General features: G+C 39.7%; 1 protein-coding gene across 8 annotated transcripts in view; it reads right to left on the reverse strand.

Annotated features, from left to right (window-relative positions):
• The window catches only part of BACH2 (BTB domain and CNC homolog 2), a 265247-nt gene that overhangs the window by 82136 nt on the left and 161124 nt on the right, over positions 1-21987 (reverse strand). For 2 of the 8 annotated variants that reach the window (XM_030555954.1, XM_030555957.1), the window contains one exon: positions 21387-21538. The exons of 4 other annotated variants lie outside the window; for them this stretch is intronic. The gene's annotated coding sequence lies outside the window, so the exon portion shown is untranslated. Of the gene's footprint in view, positions 1-6809; positions 6916-11865; positions 11925-21386; positions 21539-21987 lie in introns of those variants that run through there. 2 more of the 8 variants (XM_030555958.1, XM_030555955.1) reach the window with 2 other exon arrangements.

Genomic DNA, 21987 nt, shown 5'->3' on the forward strand with positions numbered 1-21987 from the left:
ACAAATGGAGGGAGAGGAGACAGCACGTTGGACAGATACACACACCATGTATGTGAGAGAGACAGAGAGAGATGCATATTGCCTCTTTAGGTATACTGACCTACTCTAAGTACATTGCCTTTTAAAGTAGATCCACAAGCTGAGATGGCAGCTGCTGCCAGGAAGCAACCTCTGTCTTGAGCCCTGTCATGTCCTGCACCCTGCTCTATAGAGATGGGGAAAGCGGGGGGCAGGAGCAGGGGGACACCCTGACATTAGCCTCTTTCTTCCCCTGCCCTACACAGCAAGCAGGATGCTCCCGGGAGCAGCTCCAAGGCGGAAGGTAGGAGCAGCACATGGCAGTGGGGCGAGGGACTGCTTAACTGCTGGCAACTGATAGCCTGCTGGGCGGCTGCCACACAGGGACCTTAGGGGAGCAGGGAGCTAATAGGGGGCTGCCAGTCCACCTTGTTTAAAAGCCCCCACCAGCCAGCTGCAATGGGCTGCTCTTTCTGCAAGCAGTGGACAAAGCAGGTGGCTGCCCAACGACGTTATCAGGGGGCATTGTGCAACTTTAAACGAGCATGTTCTCTAACTGATCAGCAACATAACAACGAAACAACACTAACCGGGAGACTTTAAGTGAGGCGTTACTGTAGATATAAACAGACCAAAGAGGTTGAAAGAGCAGACAATACTAAGTACAGAACTGACAATACTAAGTTTAGGGTCCAGGCTGGAAATTATGAGCAGGTGACAGGCAGGATTGTTGTGCTGCTTTCGGCAACCCTTTCACATGACAAATTAAGGACAACAGATTACCTAGATAAACTCTATTACTGTTTCCTTGGGTTTTAGCTCCAGATTAAGCCCAACCTGTACCAACTCCAGTAGGGTTCAATTTTGAGGATTTATACTTGAATATTTTGGATATTATCAGTGCTTAAAACTGAACCAATTTCTATAATAGTTCTTGTTGGTAGACGCTTTCTGAAGGAAACGAGTGGGCTGTTACTGCCTTTTCCAGGTTAATTTTCACTTTTCGCTACACAGTTAATCAAATATTGTTTTCCAGGTCTGTATACAAAACTGGACCCCTGGTTGACGAGGTCCTGCAGTAGGAGCATACAGGGCCCCCAAGAACATGCTCATTAGTTACAACAATCTCTATTGTTAGGGAGCTATGAGGATGACCATATCTTGCTCCTTTTTGACATATTATATAGTTCTTATGAGAAGAATCTGCATCACTCAGAATAAATGTTTTCTAGACTATTTTGCAAGCTTTTTATCTTCAATGTAACTTTGCAGGCATTTAGAAAATTGTTCATATTCCCTTTGGTCCCGCCTGTCTGTTCTGATTAATGTGAAGAAAGGGAAGGCACACAGTTGTTTGCAGGGTCATATATATGGTAGAGTTTCTAAAGCTCTGGCTTCCTGGTTTCTCCTTCTGAAAATAGAGGTGTCTCGCTCCCCATGGATACAAGGCCACTATTTGCTTGCTCAGCACTTTCCAAAATAAATAGAAGGCTTCATGATTGAAATTCTCTTTTGAATGTCCATGTGCTGATGACATTTCCTTTGCACAGGGAGCCTCAATGGATAAGATGATTTTCTCTACTCACTTGAAATTTTTTTTTTTCATAATTAAGGCAGTAGCCATAGATTTCGGGACTGAGTCCACAGTAGGCAGATTTTGCCAAAAATTCCAACTGGCTTTACAATCTTAAGGTGGTAACTAGTTCAACAGAAATTATTCAGTCCACTTAAACCTGGTCTACTGGGACTCCAGCTAGTGTTAAAACTGGTTTTGTTAAACTGGTAAAAGTTTTGGATACTGGCCTTGAGAGTAAATCTTTAGATGACGCAACCAGGGCTTTAAAGTTAATCAGAATTCTTTGCTTTTTCCTACTAGATTTTCACTCATGAGAAGATCTGCATCACTTAGAATAAACCTTTCCTTGTTAGCATGCTTTGGAAGGCTTTGCAAGTTTTTATTTTCTCCATGACTCGGCAGATGCTTACATTCTAAGGTGCAGGAGGAGGAAGAAAATCTGGGCATTTTGACAGCTCAGAACCAACCTAACTTTATAGTATAGACCAGCTATGAATTTGTCAAAATGGCCAGATTTTCATTCTCCTTGTGCACCTTGCCTGTAAATATCGCTAGTAGCAAGGAAATGGCTAGAGCTCCTAGGTGCTATAGTAACACAAATAATAAATAAAGATAAACTATAGAAATTTAAATTAAGCCAAGAGGCAAAGAAAGGGGTGAATATTGTGTATTTAGGAGGGTCCAACTCAGCTTGTTCCTGTCCTGAGGATAAATATGCCAGTTTAGTATCCACACCTGTGGTAAAGAACTGTGTGGGGGAAAAAACTCAAGGCATGGACAGAGATGAAAAAAATATGGGAAAGATCCTGAGGGGCACATGTGAGCTTCTGTGCAACGGTAAAGAGCTAGGAGTTTAAGCAGTGCTAGTTCTAATAAGGAAAAATCACTGGTTTCTAAATGGGGAAAGTTCCATGTGCCTACTCTTTCTTGAATGGAGAAGCCATGTGATTACTGGGTAATACAATTTTTTACTTTCATTCTACTGTTAAAAGCATTCTTCACTGTAAAGTACAAATACAGGTGCCTTTGCCCATTATGATTATTTAGAAAGTGTCTATAAAAGAGTATTAAAAGGTTAAGAATTTGACATTAACTGAGACTAGTCATTTGACATATTGGATTCTATAGCTAGGGCCTTTTGTTTCGAAGTGTAACCTTATCACCAGCCTCATTAAATTTAACTGTAGTACCCTTTTTTTCCTTTTGTTACAACTAGGGCTGTTGATTAATTGCAGTTAACTCATGCGATTAACTAAAAAAAATTAATCACAATTAATTGCAGTTTTAATTGCATTGTTAAACAACAGAATACCAAAAGAAATTTATTACATATTTTGGATGTTTTTCTACATTTTCAAATATATTGATTTCAATTCCAAAACAGAATACAAAGTGTATACTGCTCACTTTATATTATTTTTTATTAGAAATATTTGCACTGTAAAAATGGTAAACGAAAGAAATAGTATTCTTCAATTCACCTCATAGAAGTACTAGAATGCAATCTCTTTATCATAAGAGTGCAACTTAGAAATGTAGAATTTTTTTGTTTCATAAGTGCACTCAAAAACAAAACAATTCATAACTTTAGAGCCTACAACTCCACTCAGTCCTACTTCTCGTTCAGCCAATCACTAAGAGAAACACATTTGTTTACATTTAAGGGAGATAATGCTGCCCACTTCTTAATTACAATGTCACCTAAAAGTGAAAACAGGCATTCACATGGCACTGTTGTAGCTGGCTTTGTGAGATCTATACGTGTCAGATGCGCTAAAGGTTCATATGCCTCGTCATGCTTCAGCCATCGCTCCAGAGGACGCTTGTTAAAAAAAAAAAAAGGGTTAATTAAATTTGGGACTGAACTCCTTCTTAAAGGAGAATTGTATGTCTCCTGCTCTATTTTACCAGCATTCTGCCATATACTTCATATTATAGCACTCTCGGATGATGACTCAGCACATATTCATTTTAAGGACACTTTCACTGCAGATTTGACAAAACACAAAGAATGTATCAATGTGAGATTTCTAAAGCTAGCTACAGCACTCAAGCCAAGATTAAGAATCTGAAGTGCCTTCCAAAATCTGAGAGGGACAATTTGTGGAGCATGCTTTCAGAAGTCTTAAAAAAGCAACACTCCGATGTGGAAACTACAGAACCTGAACCACCAAAAAAGAAAATCTACCTTTTGCTGGTGTCATCTGACTCAGATGATGAAAATGAACATTCCTTTTGGCCTGTTATCAAGCAGAACTCATCACCAGCCTGGACACATGTCCTCTGGAATGGTGGTTGAAGCACAAAGGGACATATGAATCTTTAGGACATCTGGCACTTAAATATTTTGCCATGCTGGCTACAACAGTGCCATGAGAACTTTAAGGTGACATTGCAAACAAGAAGCGGGCAGCATTATCTCCCATAAATGTAAACAAACTTATTTCTCTTAGCGATTGGCTGAACGAGAAGTAGGACTGAGTGGACTTGTAGGCTCTAAAGTTTTACATTGGAATAGTTTTTTTTGTACATAATTCTACATTTGTAAGTTCAACTTTCATGATAAAGAGATTGCACTACAGTACTTGTATTAGGTGAACTGAAAAATACTATTTCTTTTGGTTTTTACAGTGCAAATATTTTTATTAAAAAGTAAATATAAAGTGAGTACCGTTCACTTTGTATCCTGTGTTATAATTGAAATCCATATATTTGAATATGTAGAAAACATCCAAAATATTTAAATAAATGGCATTCTATTATTAACAGTGCAATTAATTCATGATTCATTTTTTAATCGCTTGACAGCCCTACTTACAACTTATAGTAACTGTATTTAAAAACTGAATTCACATGTGTACACCATGGAAAATACTCTCATTCATGTCCCTACAGTTTAAAAATATAGTATTTTTCATGCATTGTTCAACATAGAGCACATGGTTGGTACTAAATAAAAAATAGTTTTTGATCTCCTGTTACGATATGCAAAAGTCTAATACATTACACACTGGCTGTACAGTAAAAAGCGCCGTGACATTTATACCGTGTGCTGACTTACACTGGCACATTATGGACCTGATTTGGCAAGATGCTGAGTGCCTTCAATTCCCACTGACATCAATGGAAATTGAGGGAGCTCAACATCCACCAGGATCAATCCCTACGATCATGGAGACAAGTGGATTCATAATTCTACAGTACACGTAATTTGGGGTGAAATAGATCTCTGTTTTTCCATTAGTGATTTATATGTTTATGTGTAAAGTGAGGAAGGTATGAAGCGCTCTGATCTGGATTTCAGATGAAGCTAATTGAAGTATATTCCTAATTATTATTAATTACACAATATAATACAAACAGCAGATAAAGGGGCAATCAATACATCCCACAGATGGTAAAGCTCCAAAGTATTTCTCTTGCCACTGGGACCAACCCAGATGGCAACTTCAGGTGATCAACAAAAATTTTGTCTCTCAGTATAAATTTAAAGAGAGAGAGCGATCTGTCTGGACTGTAAAGATTTAAAATCTGCTTTTTTCCTCCACTTGTATGAAAAATGGCATACCAAACAATCACAAGGAAGGCTGTAATGCAAATGTTTCCCTGTGACTACATCTTCGATGTACTATGTTGCTAGGACTGTAACAAGAAAGATAGTACTGTTGCATAAGACACCCCCTCAAAAAAAAGTGAAAAAAAAGTTACAAATACAATATCTTTCCATAAACTTTACCATATATGCAACATATTATTTTTGTGAAAAGACAGACAGTTTTCCAGTCAGATGCAATATAGAGACTTTGCCATTAGCACAATTCACGTTTTGTAGATACAGAGTCAGTTAATTCATATTTATCAGAAGTCAAGATCAGGTCAGCATAGCCACATATCTGTATGGTTATTTCAATAATTCTAATAGTAGAAATAAATAGTTTTTAAAAATACCTTTAGGCATAACTTTTTTACAAAATTTTCTGAATGGCAAAGTAAGGGAGATATTCACTAATTTGTACTGAATGACGTTATTCTTTTTCACCATCATCATAACATACTGAATTCTATTTTTTTAGAAATACTGACTTGAAACGTACCTGTGCTTTTTCCTTTGTTTTAATAACGTGGGAGATATGCATTACTATTTGTTTCCGGCGCTGCCCACAGTGTCTGGCATAAGTTTTTCAGATATAAGAAAGTTATGGTCTCTGGAAATAGGGCCATATCTATCAGTAGGGCAACACAGATTTACACGAGCAGGGGATATGGCACTTTTTTTCTTGGGGATTTACATGTTAACATTCTCATTACTCCAGGGCTGACTGTCAAAAGGGAAAAGGCAAGGGAACTGAGCCAGAGAGGACATCAGCATGGAGTCTGAAGTCAGCAGAGACCAGAGGTAGGAGGAGAACCAAGCTCTACGCCAGACATAGGAAGCAAAATGAGGAATCTGGGAAACAGCAGGTGACAGCCACAGTGAAGGGAAAGGGAAAAGAGATGCCTGGAGTGTATTTCAAAAGAGAAGGGGTGTAGGGAAAAAGGAAGGTTGGATGTGACAGGAGATTGAGAGCAGGAGCCAAATTCTGCCATTGTAGCCTCCAGGGCCGGGGTATAAGGTGCGAGAGGAGACAGAGCTGATGGTGAGAGCAGCTATGGAAGATGAATCAGAACAGAAAGCCTATTTCCAATGAAAGAAAAGAAAAGATCAGAAGATAATCAATTACATACTTCAGCCAGTGTATTAGGAGTGGAGCAGGAGGGAGCAGAGAGGGGGTAAAGGGTAGGCAGCAGAGAAAAAGAACGTTGCTTAGAGTGATGCCAGTGATGGAGGGCTTGGGAGGCAGACAGTGAGGGGATAACGTTGAGAGAAATGTTGTCAGAAATGAGAAAGAAAAGGAAGAGAAGGGGTGTAGACGGGGGAGAAAGAGTAGCATCAAATGAGATGGGTGGGCGAAAGGAGACTGTGGAGGTCAAGAAAGCATCATGCTGGAGAGTTAAGATGCAATAGAGATCATTCTTTGCAGAAAGGTGCAAAGCGGGTAAGGAGGCAATGGCAACAGATAAAACCAACAAGAAAAGGAAGCATGGTGGATGACAAGTGGGAGGCAGAGGCAGAGAGAGAAGAGGTGAAGGAACAGAAGAACACAAAAGAATAAGCTTCAAAATAAAAAGGTCAAGCAGCCCAAATATACGGCCAGCCAGAACCAAAGGATCTCACCTTCGAGGCCCGACGTTGCCCAGCACCAACCAATGTCTCCAGCTTGGTTTCTTTTCATGCCTCTCGTCTGCCCTCACAACTCTGGCCAGGGCCGGCTCCAGGGTTTCTGCCGCCCCAAGCAGCAAAGAAAAAAAAAAAAAAAAAAAAAAAAGCCACGACTGCAATCAGCTCATCCGCTGCCGCTTCAGTCTTTTTTGATTGCATGAGGCCTTTGTTTGCAAAATCCATGGGGGCACAGCACTTTTAAATGATCTGCTACAGAAGACTAAAGGGACTGACTGAAATTCCAGCATACAGAAAGGTATGAAGAAAACTGCAATGTATTGGTCTATACAAGGAGGTGCATAAAGTATTGGATCATAATTTGAACAGCTAACATAAAATGTTTTCATGGTTCTATTTTCCTGCAAGGTGACTTATATCCAGCAGTATGAGGATTAATGGATATGGAGGCATGAGAAACTTACTACGATGTTTATTATTAGAGTATCAGCTTGACATCCTCCATATTAAAAGTGTCCACCTCCTCACAAAAATTAATATTTAACTTCTTCATGAACTATGGTATTTGACAGAGGAATTGACAACTAAGTTAAAAAATGAGACACTGTAGCCCTAATTTCATTGGACATATTTTTATGAATGTTCTTTTTTTTTTTTAGTGTAGTAACTAATTAATCATATGCTAAATTCTGAAAAGCCTGTACTAGTTGCTAATTTACAGACAGCTAGAAAATGCGGACTCGGGTTAGTAGGTCCATACAAGTAATTCAACTTGCTAATTACTCTTTCAGAAAACTAAGGCTGCCAGCAGCCATTCTAACATTTTGCTAAGTAGAGTGGAATATAACTCATATATTATCTCATATATCATGTGAAACAGGATGCTACTCAACTAATGTGACAAAACTAAGTAGCTGGGAAAACAAATTAAAAACTAACTGATTTGTACAAAGTTTCGAGGGGGAAAAGATAATGCTGTAGCAACAGAGGGTTTGGCTGATGATACATTTAAGTGTAAGCAGCGTTTAGGGAAGTTGTCAGGGAGCATTCACCTCGTGTGACCGATAAGACAGAATTCAAACCTATGAGCCCTTGCACAGGAGAATTTCCACTGCCCCACTAAGCTACTGCATTTAAAGAACTATGCACCGCCTCAGACAAATAAGATGTGGTATGAACTGGCAACCACGTGCATATAAAAGCATGAGAATGTTCACTGCTCCCCTAAGATACTACACTGAGATCAAGAATCCTGGAGGCTAAAGTTCTAGGATCCACAGAAATAGCAGCATCACTGCAAGCTTCCCCACATTGTGCCGCAGGTATAATTCAACCTGCGTAGATGGACCAACAAGGGTAGGAAGGTAGTGATGTCTCCAAAGGCATTTATTTTCTTCAGCTACCAATTAGAGCCAGCTGGTGGTATTTGTGATGAGAACAACTGTCCTAAAAATAAGATGGGTTGTTTTTAAAACAAACGGATCTGCTACTGAACATTTCAGGGTGTGTCACTATTAAGTCAAATGTCTTGTTTTATTAACGCAATTAAACTCTGGCAATCCATCCTATTTAGGTGAAAAAAGTATACTTCTGCTTTCCCGTCCCATTTTTTTAAGATACAAATTACTAACACATTACCATTGGGAAAAGAAACTAAATCTGACTAATTATGGACATGTTCTTGTATTTACTAAGTAGACTTTTGAATGAGGCACAAGGAACAAAGCAAAGCTACACAGCTTATTCATCGAATACCTGCAGTAACAGTTTCCTGTTACTGAGAGGTTTCCTTGAAATCACTCCACAAATGCATTGCAACCATAGTGCAAAAGAAATGACTTTTCCTGCTCTGATTGCCCACTTGAACTTTTCAAGAAGGTCGTATTTATTTACCATTGCTTCAACAGTGCTCTTTTGACAACTGTCCTGTCCTGGAGAGATTGCAAAGTCTATCTGAGGTTCTTATATGGCTCCCATCACTGCAATATCTGAGAAGCTCACTCACTTTAGTGGCTTAATTCTCATAACAGTCTGTGAGGCAGAGAATTATTAAATCCCCATTTCACAAATGGGGAACTGAGGCATAAAGAATGACTCTCCTAAGGTCACACAGGAAGTCTGCGGCATAATGAAGAACTGAACTCAGTTTTCCCCAGTCCCATTGTTTAGAGCAGTAGTCTGGACTACCCCTCTCCAGGGGTGCTGGAACAATGTGTATAGTGGGGTTGCTGAGAGCCACTGAACTAAACTGCAAACGCTGTATATAATGCAGGATGGGGGGGTGGCATCACACCTAGTTCCAGAAGCGATGCCCTTCTTTTCGCGGTGGAATCAATCTAAAAATGTAATACTAATTTCAACATTAGAAAAACAAAATGTACCACAATTCTTAAAGAGATACTGTCATGATTAAAAAGGCCCAAAATCTGAGATACATTTTGTAAACAGTTACAAGAGAATTAAAGGTATGTAATTTGCCAATGATCATAATTTTAAAAAAAGTCATCGCTAACAGTCCAGGATATGTGAACAATCCTACAATAAAGTAGTATATGAACAAATGATGGAAAACAATTTTGTTCTTTGAAAAAAGACATGTCCAGTATCCATGTTGTTAATAGACAAAAAAAGAGGTGACTCATACTGTGAATAATAGAGGGCTTATTATTTATTTGTAATATAGCAGAGCCTAGAAGCCCAAGCCAAGATGTGAGGTACTGTATAAACTCATAGTATAAGACAATCTGAAAAACACACACAATTTAAAACAGATGAGAGACAAAGGACATAGCATAGCACAGGGGTCGGCAACCTCTGGCATGAGACTCGCCAGGGTCAGCACCCTGGCGGGCCGGGCCAGTTTGTTTACCTGCCATATCGGCAAGTTCGGCCGATTGCGGCTCCCACTGGCTGCAGTTTGCCACTCCAGGCCAACAGGGGCTGTGGGTGGTGTGAGCTCAGGGATGTGCTGGCCATGGCTTCCCGTCACCCTCATTGGCCTGGAGTGGCAAACCACAGCCAGTGGGAGCCGCAATCGGCTGAACCTGCCGACGCAGCAGGTAAACAAACTGGCCTGGCCCGCCAGGGTGCTTACCCTGGCAAGCTGCGTGCCAGGGGTTGCCGACCCCTGGTCTAAATAATACCTAGTCCTGCCTTGAGTGCAGGAGACTGGACTATAAGACCTCTTGAGGTCCCTCTTCCAGTCCCATGACTCTATGATCCTACAGATACATTGATGTACTGTGTTTGAGAAGAGTGAGAACTCTACCTGCTTAAAACTTTATAATGTAACTAAACCCTTGGTATTTGAAACTAAGAGCAGAGAGCAACTTTCTCTCCATTTCTGCCCAGAACCCACCTCAGTATGTACTGAACATAAAATGGCAGATTCATTATTTACATTTCTATAACACAGAAAACCAACCACCAAAACGAACTAACCCAAACTCCCTGCTAATCAAAAATGCCTTCAAACTTCCCAGAGAATTCATGTTTCCCTGAAACAAACTATAAAAAGTTTCAGCCCCAAAGTATTTTTAAGAGGAGGTTATAAGTAGGTACTGTAACACCATACCATTTATACATCAAATATCCTCCCAATCTCAGTCTCCCAGGCCTCTTCTGTCTCTTCATTGAAGTTCTTCTTCAATTGTGACTTCTACTGTGAAGCCCTACATCCCTGCCTCATTTTTCGGTCTTCTAGATTGTAAACTTTGTTAGGCAGGGCCTGCCTTTATAGTATTATTTTAGCACCACATTGTTGGAGTGAAATAAATAATAAAACTGGAAGATAGATGCTTACAATCGAATGATTAATGGAACCAGTATCACCAGTGCACTAATACATTTCCTACTCACACCATATCTCTGCCCACCCTGTGCATATAAAATGGTGAAAAGGAAAAATTAGGAAATGCAAAAGATGGACCCAAATCCTCTCTCCCTGAAGATCACAATCTAACTCAGGCAACATTTCAAATATTTCTGGATGTACCAGGGAGGATCAAGAGGATTCCTTTAAAACTCCAGTATACAGCTATTGTTTACAACAGTATATTCCTCTAGCTGAAAGATCTCTTCTTTTCCCTAAACTAAATCCAAAGAGAAAACTAATCTCCTGATTTAGAGCTGACAGGTGGTACATGCATAATTAAAGATGACCTAACATAGAATGCTCTCATTTCTGGCATATAATCAGACTCTTAAGGAAAGCAATTATCAGTAGGCAATCTTTTGTGTCAACAGAGATAGGGATGAAACATTTCTCTGGTCATGAAGATTTTGTAATGATGTTGCATATGCATTTGCAAATACTTTAGCACCATTATAGATTAATCTCAGTCATCTCTGAGAAAGTTCTTCATCACTTCCAGACAACTACAGTACCCAGCCTTACAATGATGAAGGCTTACATTTGCAGCACAAGCACAGCAATCAGTGCTTGAGAAACGGTCCAAGACATCAAAAATCTTTTCAGTGCTCTGCCACGCCATTTCCAAAGAACCGAGGTACCTTCTATATACACATTGCCTTGTCCGGGACTATGTCTATGGCCTTACCGCCTTCTACATTACCCTGGCACTCCCTATCCCCTGCCCTTCTTCCACACTGTTCTCATTGTCCTCTTCTGTAACTCTTGACTTTATGTGTCCTTGTGTGCTATGCCTTATGCTTCAACAGACTGCCAACTACCACGTGCTAAGAACCTTCGCTTTCTTCCTTCAAATAACCTCCTGAAAACCCATCTGTCCCATTAAGCAATCCAGCTGTAGTGACCACTAGAGAGACACTGAGTTTGTTTCATACTGCCTCAACACTCTGTTTTCCCTCCTTGTGACTCTCTAGGTTGTGGACTTCTCAGGCCAGGGATTTTGTTCACTATATGCCATGCCATACTGTTAATGCCTTGTTAACGTCCTGTCCTGTATAATTGTGCTACTAGGCTCATATAGCACATTCTCCTTTTGGCTCCCAAAATGCTCCTTTAAGGTTGGTGGGCATTATTATCCCCATTTTACAGATGGGGAAACAGATGCGGAGAGTAGTTAAGAACCTTGTGTGAGGTCATACAGAAAGGTTGTGGTAGAACTGAGTGTAAAGGCCAGATCTCCTGTTTTATCAGTAGACAACACTGCCTCCCTGAAGTAGTAACATCTCCCTTACAACCTGAAAAAGAAAAAAAATTAACTTAAGCCTTTAATAATCCCCCCCTCTCCCTTCAACACTATTTTTTGTGGAATCCAGAAAGGGTGTCTGGAGAAAGAATAAGGAATTTAAACAGATGGACATTCTAAAAAGGGTCTCGGTGGGGCGGGGAAGTAAAAATAATTTAGAAGAGAAAAGCCTAAGAGTGAGATTGTTTTCCTGATTTTGGGGAAGCCGGGGTTGTGAGAAGCATTATAAACCACATTAAAATACAGCCCTCCCACCCATTTTGCCCTACGAAAGAGCTGCTCTTAGGATATAAAATTACTTTAATATTGCAGTGAGAAAAGTGTTTTAAAAAGAGTGACTTATGATAATGGATTTTCAAAGCAAAAGTAAAGCTGCTTTTCCTGAGAATAGGGCTTTATAGATGGGGAACTTCACAATGCCAGTGGTGTGCATTTTACTGCATTTCACAAGATTTCTCATAATTTAAATTCCTACATACTTATGTCATACATGAATAAATGACCTTATTGTTCAGAACATGTCTTTATACGAACATCTCTGCTGTTAGGACTAGTGTTATTTTGCATTTTTTTCCTTACCAAGTCAGAACAAAAGTTTCTTTTACTGCAGTTTTGGGAACTTCATGCAAATGTCAGTTTTTACACATCAATCGTCAGTTTAACAACATATAATGATATATGTAAGAGTAACACTAATATTATGGGTCGACTTTTTAAAAAATAAATCAAAGCTTATAGACAAGTTTCTGTTAAGGCAAATTTCATGGTACTGCATTACCAAAAGTGTTAGTAATAAGATTACAATACTGAACTGTTAGAGGGCTGAGTTCAATTAACTACAGACAGTTTCTTCCACAAGGCATATTTATTTATAAATCCTTTATACAAGATATAATAGCAGCAGCCTTTTTAACAGCAGGAGGAAGGGTATGGAGCCATTTACAGAACAAAATAATTTAGCCTGAGATCCAAAGATGATTCAACGTGCTCAGTTTCTCTCAGGAAGCAAACATTTTCTTAAGTCAGAGGAATACTTATTAGTCTCTTCTTAAGGCACACATTCATTTAGTTCTCTCTCTACCCCACCCTCCACAACAGTGGTATTTAGGGTCCAATCTCGCAGCCCTTACTCACCTTGAGGACTTCTGTAGGACTGCTCATGTGAGTAAGGGCTTCAGGATCAGCTCCAGAAAGAGGAAAACACCACAGCATATGTAGCTATGGAGGCAGGAACAAAGGATTTTAGAGAGAATGAAGGATGAGGATTGCTTTGCATAACAGAATGCAAAGACTACGTTGGGTATAAGCCACATTTTAAAATGTGGAAGGATTACTTCATGAAATTGAAATTGTGTGATAGAAAAATGTTTTATTTGGAAGCTTACTTCTTATGGACCTCTGCAAAAATATAAATATGTACAGTATCCAAAAATGGCAGCTTTCTGGAGCTAAAATACCGTATCTGAGGCATGTTAAAGTACAACATTTTTATAGACATACAGAACAACACAGAGGTCACATGTGAGAGGTGCTGGAACAATTTGTGTAGTGGGGGTGCTGAGAGCCATTGAACCAAACTGTACATAATGGAAACCACTTCAAGCCCAGGGCTGCTGCAGCACCCCACGTTATCTAGTCCCAGCACCTCTGCCGCATGTACAACTGTATACATCTATCCATGCAGATACAGAGATACAAAGCAATACATATTAGTATAAAATAAAAAATGTTATTCCAACGAGACAAACATTCAGATTAGATGTATTTATGCTTTGCCCCCTCCCTTTCACCTCTACAATATGCTGCGTTGACTAGCTTCACCTACTAATTTAACTAGTGTCATGTCCCATGTAGGGCACCTTCTTTGTAATGATGCTCCATTGCTTTTTCTTTGACATGTTCTGTGGTTTTTATGTTGTACTTTTATGGATGAATTTTTAGGGCAGAATTCTGCTTTGCAGTCATAGCCATACAACCTCCACAGAAGCCAATGGAGGATACATGAATGCAAATGATGAATTTGGTCCTTATTATTAGAGCTGGTCAAATAATGCTTGACACATTTATTATACAAATTGTTTGTTATTTGATTTGTTTTAAGTAATGCATTTACCTCTGCTTAATTGTGCCATGTTATAAATGACTCAGTGGGTTTTTTCATGCCATTTAAAAAAGTACATTATTAAACTTAAATGCTTATTTCTTTCTCTGTAATTCCCTTTCAGACCCGGTTCTTACAGGTAGTGCAGTTCAGTTTTGCAAAATAACTTGGCTAATATTTACACAGCTTAAAACCATAATTAAAGGTGAAGAATGATGAATATATTTCAGTAACAAATAGAAAACTGTTAGCTGAGTTGTGCTGTGTGGACATTGTTCTGCTATTTGGGAGGGTAGCTTCACATCAGAGGTAACATGCGCATCAGAATGCTGGAGAGGAGTTACTGAGTGTACTCCCAAGTTACTGTTTACAGCAGATACATTCAATGAGAGTTTTAATGAGCAGGCAGGTGGAAAAGACCTAATTAAGCAATACAAAGTTGTTAACATTTTACTAGAAGACCCAAGCAGACTTCTGCGCCACAGAAATGATGCATGTAAACTTTGGGGGATGTGCTGGTCTTATCTTAAAGCAGCTCTGTCAACTTATTCAAGAAATGGCATTAAGAGACAATTTTGGAGAAAGCTGGGAAGTATATTTTCTCAGCCTAAGGTAAGGCAATGAAACAGCAGCAGCTAGTAGATGTTTGTGCGGACATGGGGTTATGTTCAGCAAAAAGATTAGAACAGGAAAGTAGCCTGTACAGTACCTCAAAAAACCCACTTATTTCCAACCCTGCAGCCAGTTGTTCTGTAATATCTTCTGCTTTGTGCTGACAACCTTTTTTCCCTGCACACATTCAGACACAATGCCTTCAGGTCTGTCTAAGTAATGTAATTTACTGGAGTGGAATTCCCTTGATACCTTCTGCAGCACTCAGTGACAGTATCATTTATACTCTACACTGTCATGCTATGACACTGATACATTGGCTTTCATCCCTCATTCACTGCAGAGTGTGCAATTTCACCTTTCATTGTGTCCTTTTGTAGAGTGCATGTACAAATTTACTCCATTCATCCGTAATTACAAACCTCTACTGAAATACTCTCATTAGATTTATATTTCTCACTCCAAATGTCAATCTTATTTGAAAACTCCAATTTTCCTGAAGATTCATCCATTAGCAATGACCTCTAAAGCATTCCTTAACCGAATGCTTTAAACGCGAAACCAACAGAGCAGAGATACATCATTATAGTAAATCTCCATTGCTAATGTCTTCTATTATTCAAGTAATGTAATAATGAGCACATGACCGGCCAATTCTATACTTCCAGCACATAAAAGGTGTGAGCTAATAATCAACTGGTAAGTCAGAGTCTGATCATACTGTATCACTGGGTAGCATTTCTAAGCCTTTGCCATTCTGTATGAGCGTGTGGGAGGGGCATCACAGCCTCAGTATGATCTGCCACCACCTCCTTTTGCATCTTTTCACAGCAGCTCCAGTCCACGACAAGGTGCAACAAGGCAAGGGTGATTATAGTAAGTAAATCTTTGTGTGCTAGAAGATCATTCTTGGGCACTTCAGCTTGGCTTGCTAGGCCAGGAACTTAAGCACAAATTTAATGAATTTATGAAAAATTCTGCTGGTAAAAGTTCCTGATTGCAGATGCGTTTGCCATGGGAAGGAAAGGGAGATTTAATAGCGAGTCTTGCTGATTTCCGGATGTCAGTGACCTGCAGTACCTCCTAACAGGTTACCGACCTTCAACAGAAGAACTAGTCTAGTACATTCTCTGATAGTAATTTCAATTCAACTCCTTCACCTGCGACTGTTCAGTTTGGACAGTCTATACAAGAAAATGTGGGCAGATTAAACAGGGAAGTGGTAACACTAGAAAGGATCCTTCCTACTTCCTAGGAGAAAATACGGTATTACCACATTTAAAAAAAAAAAATGAAGACAACTACAGTGTTTACTGACTCTTGTACAATGCATCCTACCTGCCATTACTAAAAATATCATCTGAGCAATATCTACAGAAAAGTAAATATTGTATCATGCTCATCGGAAAGCACTGAATCAAGTGAGAGAGATCTCAGCATATGATATAGACTTTCCTGGCATTTTCTTCAAAGCAATTAGATATGACCTCATCTATACCAGGTTTAGCGGCAGAAAGAAAACATTTCTACATCTGTATCAAATAGGGAGAATCCATAACAAAAATGACAACAAATGTTCCCCTGTTTGTCAGCTTCTGGTCACCTACAGGATTAAGACACATAGATAATTATAACAGATGTAACGTAATTCCCTGCAGAAAACACCACCACCACAGAAGCTAATTACGCCTGAAATTTTGCCCATTCCCACTTGAAGTACTTAAAACCTTGATTATTGCATCAACTCTCTTGCCTTTTGTACTGTATATCAGCCGGTACTACAATGGATGTGTACAGATGCTAAAACAGAAATATCCATTTAAATAAAAAGGCAGAGATGAGGAGGTAAGCGTAGAGTAATAATGACACACAACACAGTTCTGCTCCTAAGAGAAGGGTGAGCTAATTTAATGGGATTTAATATTGTGTAATAACTCCCCCCTCCCCCACCCCCACACCAGACAGCATCAATAATCCATGGAACAACTGTGTGTGGCTTTAAGTGCTTGCACTATACCACATCCTCTATACTTCTTGGAGTTACATAGCTTCTTAAGTGAGAAAAGGCTCTGAAGGAGAAACTGGCTTCATAAAGAGACAAAATTCAGGAGCATCTTTACTCACCCATTTCAAGAATCATACCAAACTGAAAAGCTAAAAATGCACAGACACACTCATTCTTTGGAAATGCCACAGCTACTTAATGAGTGAAACAGGGACAGCACCAGATAAGAGCCCATACAGTTATGAATTTCCCTGTAAATGCCGACAACATTTCTCTTTTGTGTTTTTCTTGGCCACAAGCTGACATGCTATTAATTAATGTGGCCACAGTAGATTTAGCAGCTCAATAAAGGTACATTTTAATTAATTTAGCAGACCCTTTACCAGCTGTGGCTACCTGGAAAAGCTACCAAGCCAGCAGTTACCAATGCTATCACCTTATAGTGGAAACAAAAGAGTTTTACATGCCAATGGTCAACATTAAGCATTCCTTTACTTGATGTTCAGAAGGCTGGCAAAGAGCATTTATATAAAAAAGATTAAGTTATAGATCAGCAGTTCAGGTTATACAATTGTAGCTTTGGAGGGCTGATTTTAAAAATCCGTGAGCGATTCACAGCTGCTTTTTTCAGATACAGGGACAATTCTGCTTCCAAAACTCTTTCATCACCATCTCTTATCAGTCACACTTTGCTTTTTAGAATGAGAAAATGCTGATAGAATATTACATGAAGACTAACAGTGTAAGTAACTTGTCTGTCTCTCTCTTATTTCAACAAAGACACATTTACAAGTACTCAAATGTAGAACTTACCAGACAGAGGCAAAGCTGCATGCAAGCCAGTCATCAGAGCTAACGGAATGATTCTGCTTGCTCTACAGATTCTGAATCGTCTGAGTCTTATTTTTAGTTGTACACAAAGGGCAATAAATGGAAAATCTTATTGTAACCACTGCTTTTTCTTGGCCACCCACACTTCCAACACCTACAGCACAAGTATACAAATGCAAAAAACCCAGTACTGATGGCTCATCTTAACAAGGGATGCAAAGTAGCTAAAAATCTATTGCATATTTTTCCAGTTTATATTTATGGTTTCATTGTGCTATTTTAACAGCGAGGACACCGATTATAATGTAGATAAACTGCAATGGGACATAAATGGGGTTTTCATGCATTCAGCGCATCTTCCATTCTTTGATCTTATTCACTGTCTGGCAAACAGGTCTCAAATTTAGGATGGCTAACCACTGACCAATTTTAAAGTCAGTAATAAGGATGCAATCTGATAACAAAGGCACACTTCCTGTACTAGCTTTTTCAAACCAGTGATTTATGAAGGGGTTACTGATGGGCCTATCAGTGGGAAATTATCCTGATTATTTTACTTCAGAAAGTGGTAATTTTAAAAAAAAATCCCTTTATACTCATAATAGTAGTAGTAGAAGAATGAGAGAGCCTGCTGTCAAGGATGATTTCATCATGCTTAAAAAATTCCACTTTATTTAAACCTGATTTGCAAATTACTTTGTAACTTCATATATGGCACAAATCATAACCTAGCAGTATACTGGTTCCATTCACCATTCTTCTCCGTACCTGACATTTTTCTGTTTACCCTGCACACATTTTGAACTGATACAAGTATGAGCATAATTATCACGTGAATACCTGCACAGGACTAACCCAAACTGACTGATTCAATCCATTTAAAAATAAAATTAAATAAAATAAAAAAGCCCATTCAGAGCAGACTGCAGAAGAGAATCAGTAAAGGAGGTTTGGGGATGTGGGAATGAAAGCTGACAGTTTGTTTTCATTAACTACCTCACTGCTTGAAAATGCAAAGTATTATGGCTACTAAAGCATCAATTACAACATTCTTGCCCGAACTCTCTGCAAATCATAACAGGAAACACATGCAAGTAGGCTAGCAACCATTATTTCAACAAAATAATATTAAGACACAAAGCATCAACTCCAGAAAATGTGATTACCTAAGATTTCTCATTAACAACACACTGCACAAAACTGCCTGTCATCTTCTAGTAATTAACATGGAACCTAATGCACAGACAGCTGCTCTGAACATACCGCAGTTTACACAATACTGTTGAAATCAGATACATGCTTTTCTGGTGTTTTTATGTCGCAGGAACTTCTGATATGTGTTGTAAAAGCACAGGTACCTAAGTATTATGAAAATTGGGTCATACGCCACTGAGTCTCAACCACACCACCCCCAAGTTGGGCACTGGATGACTGTACACTGTGCTGCAAAAAGGGAGGGATAGATTTTAGCAGCAGTGAAAACAAAACTTTTATGTGGTGAGATGTATTTTAGTTTTTACTGGTTTAGGTTAGAGAAAGTTGATTTCACTGTCACTGTCTTTCAGTATTTTCTTAAAATGAATGACAAACCCTGGCAGGTACGATACTCTGTGGCACACGGGAAAGCTGCCAAAGGTACTGTCCCACCTATGGGGAAATGCTAGTTATCAGAGTCCCTGTGGTAAAGTGAAGCTTTATCAGGGCTGAAGTGAGAGCTCTGACTCAGGCAGGCTGACACACAGACTGTCACCTGCAACACTAAGAAGAAAAACTTCGTCACAACATTGTCACATGAATAGAAAGTAAATAAATCAATAACACTTCACATGTATGCAGCACTTCACACCTCGGAAGCAAGACACAAACATTAATTAATGGCAGACAGGGAAGAGGTGTCAGAATAATTCAATTTTGGAGTGTTGTATCATATAATATAGAACACAGCTCTTCTCAAGCCTAGCAATTACCTCTAGAAAGAGTGTAAACGATATTTGCCTGAATGTAATGGCTCCATAGTACTACTTTTAACAGTCATCAAATGAAAAGGGAGATGGCTGTTTCTTCCAACTATCCTGCCATATTTTCAAGCTGTTCCAATCAGCATTGTACCAGGGGCTTTTGGTTCACTCCCTCTCCACTTTATACTTTAATGTATAATTGCTGCCTGGTGGGTATACACTTAATATTTTCCAGATTATATTATGGAATAAGACATATTTGCATCAAATTTATTTAATTTTTCAAAACAACAAAAACAAATGTATAGCCAATATTTCCAGCTTTATCAGACTAGCCAGTTACTGGCATGCTGGTTCCTGTATCACTGCTGTGTAACAGACAAACTGTAGGGAAAAGCAGTGGAAAAAGCCCTTCTACCTTAAGAAAGGCTCTCAACACTGACAACTGCTTCTAACCTTAATCCTCTACCAGACCATCCCCACCCCCAGAAAGAAAATTAATAAAATCTAACAAACAAACAAATAAATAAATAAAAAACGTTACCCCCCAGCAGAGTTTTGACCCCAAAAAGGCAAAAATACCAGAGACTCCATGGAATCCACCAGGGACTTTCCTAATGATTTTAATGTGGAAGGTATTCAGATAAGACAGAGAGAGAGTACAGTACTCTTCTTCAGACAACACTGCCCAGTCATGTGAAAGTAAGTGTGCATGAATATGTGGCCATCTTCTCCACATATTAAGGCCCAAATTTTCAGAAGTGCACGCTTGCATATGTGCCTGATCTGTGCATGAACAACACCCGATATGTGTGCCCCAACTGGGGTTACATGTATGCACAGCTATGTAAGTGCACAAACCCCTAGTTCTCATTCATACATTGAGTGTTACTTACATGCAAGTCAGATGTGCACTTTTGAAGAAGTGAGCCTGATGCATAGGCTGCGGAGCCGGGAGGATGAGGGGGAGAGAATTTGGAGAGGGAGGCTCTATGTATTTTGCCGCCCCAAACAAGGCAGTCAGGCGGCTTTCAGCTGCATGCCAGTGGGAGGTCCGCTGGTAACGTGGATTTGGCGGCATGCCTGTGGGAAGTCTGCCAGTCCTGTGCCTTCGGCGTACCTGCCGCCAAACTGCCACCGAAACCGCAGGACTGGCAGACCTCCCGCAGGCATGCTGTCAAAGGCAGCCTGACTGCCACCCTCACGGTGACGTGTAGGCTGCCACCCGCACACACTTGGTGTGCTGGTGCCTGGAGCCGCTCCTGAGGGAGGCCCACCCATTCCATGGTCTGATCATTTTAAGCATGTAGGTGGAAAACAGCGTTGCCACCTGGCTGATTTTTGACCAGCTTGGATGTTTTTTCTACCCTCTTGCTGGTTGCTGGTCAAGAGATGCAATTTGCCCAGGTTTTTTAGCTGCATTCATGAGCAGTGATCTTGTATCTAGTGTCCACACACATTATGGCTAGGAGTGCACTATGGCCAACATCCGGGATCCCCTCACCTGCCAGCTGCCAAAACTGGAGCAGCTCCTCTTAGCACTGGGAAACAGCCAAACCCGTCACTCAAAAGTGAGACTTACCACTAGGGAGAGGTAAAGTAAGGAGGGGGCGAGGAGGCAAGGGCTTCTGGAAGAGAATGGTGCCTGAGAGGGGAAGAGGATGATCAGGTGGGGGACAAGGGCTTCAGATCTATGCCTGCCCCTCATCTCTCCTCCACACACTTTAAATGCCCTCGCCTGATGTGAATATAATAGTTCTACAGTCATGTAAAATACAAGCACTCAAGGAGAAGATTTTTTCCCCATGAAATATTTCATGGCCTATGTTGCACATCTGAAATTAGAATCTGGTCCCGGATGCTCAGTGGCACAAAGACCACATCTCTTCTTACCTACTATCATGACAGTTGAGATCAGCTGGGCTGCTCTTGGTAACAGTACAGAGGGGATATGAATGTCTACCACCTAGGTGTTCCAATGGTTGAGTTGTCACCTTTGGAAATTTGATTTCCCTGTTCGTCCAACGAAGCATGTGTTTTTTGACCTGTAGACAGACAATAAAGCCTATCTGTTTTCTCATTATTTGGGTGACAGTAGGTGTGTGACAGACATTTAGTCATCAAATGGCGCACTTCACATTTTAAAATTAATTTACATCTGCCCACAGATTGCTGATGGGCAGGTTTTAGAAACCTAAAAATTAGATTAAAAAATACTTTATTTAAGAGAACAATCACCACCTATATATTACAGAAATGAGTTTCTATTTGATTTTGTTTAGCTCAAACCCTATAAGAGGCTTACTGAACTGTCAAGACAAGAATTTGCATAAGTAGTATAAATTCAGGCAGTCCATTATTCCTCAGAATGCCATTGATTGATATCTTATTTTTCCTTCTTTTAAAAAGAAATAATGAAAAATCAAAACAAAAAAAATGTAAACTTAGCACTTAAATTGCAGTTCAGAATGCAGCATAGTTCCATGGTGATGTC

This window comes from Gopherus evgoodei, chromosome 3 (assembly GCF_007399415.2).
Source record: "Gopherus evgoodei ecotype Sinaloan lineage chromosome 3, rGopEvg1_v1.p, whole genome shotgun sequence".
NCBI lineage: Eukaryota > Metazoa > Chordata > Testudines > Testudinidae > Gopherus > Gopherus evgoodei.